The sequence below is a fragment of the Nycticebus coucang genome, chromosome 13, assembly GCF_027406575.1.
Source record: "Nycticebus coucang isolate mNycCou1 chromosome 13, mNycCou1.pri, whole genome shotgun sequence".
NCBI classification, from domain to species: domain Eukaryota; kingdom Metazoa; phylum Chordata; class Mammalia; order Primates; family Lorisidae; genus Nycticebus; species Nycticebus coucang.
Genome location: NC_069792.1, coordinates 45,418,598 through 45,423,403, shown reverse-complemented (window position 1 = coordinate 45,423,403; position 4,806 = coordinate 45,418,598). Strand labels below are relative to the sequence as shown.

Here is a 4,806-nt window from a genome sequence, read left to right as displayed (position 1 = left end):
GTGTTAAAGGTTTGCTTTTAAGGCCTCATGAGAACATCCACTCACCAATATAGCTGCATAAAAGCTATATCCCTGAACTGCCACTTTGAGATACCACATATCCACATGAGGATATTTTACAAGGGATACAGGTCTCACTGGGAATTGCGGGTCCAGCGTCACCGGTTCCGGAACCATGTGACGCGGGAGGCTCCAGAGGCAGAGTGGCTTGCCGGGGTGGGAGCAGCCTCCGCGCAGGAGCCGGGAGTGTTCTGCCCGGGGGAGGTGTCCTGGGGGGGTCTTGGCCTTTGCGTGCTCGTGCCCTCCTGATCACGCTCCCGGTCCTGGGCGCTGCTGGACATGGCGTATACTCCAAGGCCATCAAGCTGAAGAAATGAAGGTCCGGGTTTGTCAGATCCAGTATACTTAAAGAAGAGTTCAAATGTATAGCTGCCGTCCTTTCCTTAGCTATCAGAGGAATGGATCATTCCAAAATCAGACATATGGAAGCACAGGTTCATAGACTCAGCCTCTAAAGGAATAATGCTGTCAGCATGTCTGCACACTCCACGCTCTGTGAACGAATTGCCATTGCCAAGGAACTGATCAAGAGAGCAGAATCACTTTCTACCCTGTTCCCCAGAAAATAAGACATCCTCCGAAAATAAGACCTACTTACAGGAAAGATAAGATGTCCCCTGAAAATAAGACCTAGTGCATCTTTGGGAGCAAACCTTAATATAAGACACTGTCTTATTTTCGGGGAAACAGGGTAGATCAAGAAAAGGTGGCATTGAAGGTGGTGCAAAGATGTGCAGCAAAATGAAAGCAGAATTAAAGTTATTACAGAAAGTAGAAGCTGGGAAAGTAGCTATTAAAGAATCCCACTTACAGAGCACTAATTTAACACACCTGCGAGCCATTGTGGACTCAGCAGAAAACCTGGAAGAAGTTGTTAGTGTTCTTCATGTCTTTGCTTACACAGATACCTTGGCAGAGAAGCAGACCCTCGTGGCGGATGTGGTTGCAAATGGTGGTCATAGTTGGGTGAAAGCCATTGGCCAAAAAGCTGAAGCTCTGCATAACATCTGGCTGGGCAGGGGTCAGTATGGTGACAAAAGCATCATTGAGCAGGCTGAAGACTTCCTCCAAGGGAGTCACCAGCAGCCAGTGCGGTATAGCAACCCTCACATCATCTTTGCATTTTACAACAGTGTCTCCAGCACCATGGCAGAGAAGCTGAAAGAAATGGGCATATCTGTGAGAGGAGAAATAGTAGCAGTCAACTCTCTATTAGATCACCCTGAAGAGCTCCAGCTCAGTGAGAGTGAATCAGATGAAGAGGGCCCTCAACTTCTGCAAGTGACCAGAGTAGACCAAGAAAATATACTGGCGAGTGTTGCGTTTCCAACAGAGATTAAGGTTGATGTGTGCAGAAGAGTAAATCTGGACATTACTACTTTAATCACGTATGTGTCTGCCCTTTGCTATGGAGGCTGCACTTTATTTTCAAAGAAAAAGTACTCACAGAACAAGCAGAGCAAGAGAGGAAGGAGCAGGTTCTACCTCAGCTGGAGGCGTTTATGAAGGACAAGGAGTTGTTTGCTTGTGAATCTGCTGTCAAAGATTTTCAGTCCATTCTAGATACCTTAGGAGGACCTGGGGAGAGAGAGGGCAGCTATGCTAATTAAGCAAATTAATGTGGTTCCAGACCAGCCTTCTGAGTGTGCCTTGAGACTAGTGGCCAGTTCGAAAATTAATAGCCACTCATTAACGATCTTTAGGACGGGAGACACCCTGTTAAAGGTGAATAATGATAGAGCCCATTTTACAGAGATTTTAATTATACGAAATACTTGGTCAAGGAAGAGGTTCAATAAATGCTAATTGTTTTCCTTCCTTGATAAAACATTTATTTAAAGGTCAATTGGGATTTCACCATCAACATCTGATAACACTAAACAACATTTTGCTATTTAAAATTTCTCATGTTGGGCTTGGCGCCTGTAGCTTAAGCGGCTAAGGTGCCAGACACATACAACAGACCTGGTGGGTTTGAATCCAGTCGGGCCTGCCAAACAACGATGACTATAACCAAAAAATAGCCAGGCATTGTGGTGGGTACCTGAAGCCCCAGCTACTCGGGAGGCTGAAGCAAGAGAATCACTTAAGCCCAGGAGTTGGAGGTTTCTGTGAGCTGTGATGCCATGGCACTCTACCCCAGGTAACAGCCTGAGGTTCTGTTTCAAAAAAAAAAAAAAAATTCTCATGTTGATAATCTGACAACCCAGTGAAGAGTTATCTATTGATAAAATATTTTATGCAAAATCCACATTTAATTTAGTGATAGCATTAAAATACCTCAACTATAGATCTTTGGCAAGGTGATGGTTGTTATTCAGGTGGTATTAAAATTGAATAAATGAAAAGTAAATATTACTAATGTAGAAATTACATTAGGTAAAGTTACAGGCAAAGAAGATTTTATTTAAGACTACTGTAGTAGGGGAAAAAGACCTGAAGGAAGTAGGAACTCAACTCCACTAAAAATAAAGGTGGGAACATTTTTTAGGCAGGAGGAGGAGGGATAATACAGACCATTAGGTTTTGCTAATTGGTTTACCCAAAGGAAAAGGAAAAGTAAATTTTCTAGTATTTGTGACAGGAGGTAGTTTTACAACTTAGAGCAAAGCACCCACCAAAGTTAGACTCCTACATTTCCACCTAGACTGGGACTGGGAAATTGGGACGCTGTCTTTCTTGATGTTTACATTTCAAAGTGATGGTTTCCAGGTTTTGAGAAAGGCTTTCCAGGTTTGTAAAACTGGAAAAAGACTTTAAAAAAAAATTTACATCTCAGAGAGGCAGAGACAGAATTACAATTACAAGTTTTCTAAATAATTGCTCTCAGAAAAAGAAGCCAGAGTCTTGAGTCCTGAAGAAGTCAGTCTGAAATTCAGTCAAACTTAGGAAAACATTTGCGAAAAAGGCACCTAAATCTAAAAAAAATTCAATTCTTTTAAAAATATTTAAAGGAGCAGATTAAAGAATCTCAAAAATTCCACATTTACCTCATTGAGCTTTTGTGATTCTTAGTTTCCTTCTTTTAATTACGTATATATATATAATTATTATTATTTTATTTAGTTATTTTTTTTTTTAGAGACAGAGTCTCACTTTATTGCCCTTGGTAGAGTGCTGTGGCGTCACAGCTCATAGCAACCTCCAACTCCTGGGCTTAGGTGGTTTTCTTGCCTCAGCCTCCTCAGTAGCTGGGACTACAGGTGCCTGCCACAATGCCCGGCTATTTTTTGTTGCAGTTTGGCCGGGACAGGATTCAAAACCACCACCCTCAGTATACAGGGCTGGTGCCCTACCCACGGAGCCCCAGGCACTGCCGTACTATATTATATTTTCTATATCTCCACTTCCTTCCCCCCCCACCCCCACTTCCCAAGTATGACTATAACCCTCATATTCTATTAGGTCCAAATTTATTAAATATTTTAAATACAAAAAGAGGGTTATTTGGAGATTACCTTTTAAAATATAAATTATAGCTAAGGTATTTTTTTCAAAATAAGTTCAAAGACTTTTTAAAAAAATTTAAACTCTCTTTAAACAAGGATTAAATATACAAAAGAGTAACAGCAAAAAGTGAAATATCTATGGAAAATTTATAAATCAGTTTCAAGGAAACTTGAATTTTGATAAAACTGCTTACTTCCATGGTATATGAATGAATTAATTTGGTATGTTTTTAACAACTAGTAATAAAAACAGTTAACTGAGGCACAGAAGTTGAACATGTTAAGATCATACTATGTATTTTCTTGTTACAATAATTTTTTTTTTTTTTTTTTTTGTAGAGACAGAGTCTCACTTTATGGCCCTCGGGAGAGTGCGGTGGCCTCACACAGCTCACAGCAACCTCCAACTCCTGGGCTTAAGTGATTCTCTTGCCTCAGCCTCCCGAGTAGCTGGGACTACAGGCGCCCGCCACAACGCCCGGCTATTTTTTGGTTGCAGTTTGGCCAGGGCCGGGTTTGAACCCGCCACCCTCTGTATATGGGGCCGGCGTCTTACCAACTGAGCCACAGGCGCCGCCCTGTTACAATAATTTTTAAGAGGCCAGTACAACAGGTATAGTTATCATAAGAAATGTAAATTTTTATGTCAGAAAAGGATAAATATATTTACATGTGATAAAATTGTGGGAATATATAGAAAATAAATGAGATAACAATGAGGGGAAATATAGAATCAGAAACAGAGAACAATTTATTTAAAACGCTTTCAGGTCATCTAAACACGGCTACATTAATATAACTTGTTTAATATCGACAATATGATAAATTACGAGTTCTAATAATTCCACCAAACAAAAAACAAAACAAACAAAAAAACTTAGATCTTTAAGACCCTTAAGGTAATGGAAATATGTGAATTCTGTAGTTCCAAATATATAAGTTCTTATTCCTTTTCAATCTTAGAAGAGGCAAGAATCACTTTCAAAAGAACTAAATCCATTCCAAGGCTAAAATGATGATGAATCAAAAATTCTTGGCAAATATTTAAGATTAAGTAGTGATATAATTAAGAGCAGAATTTGATGATTATGAGATTTCAGCAGGCAGAAAGGAAATAAAGTAGTGAGAGAAGGTTCTATACTTTATGTGCTGGATGATATAATGGAAAGCAGAGAACTTAATAGAGGGTCATGGAACTTCCACAATTAATGTTTTTCTGAGATCTAATTTTCTTTTCTTTCTTTTTCTCTTGACACTTCATCTATCTTGTTGACTGCTTCCCACCTGAAAATCTTCT

At 39.9% G+C, this 4,806-nt stretch overlaps 1 pseudogene; it reads left to right on the top strand.

The window, feature by feature from the left end:
• Positions 1 to 518: 518 nt before the first annotated feature.
• On the top strand, positions 519 to 1,866 carry LOC128563361 (UPF0415 protein C7orf25-like; annotated as a pseudogene).
• Positions 1,867 to 4,806: the final 2,940 nt, after the last annotated feature.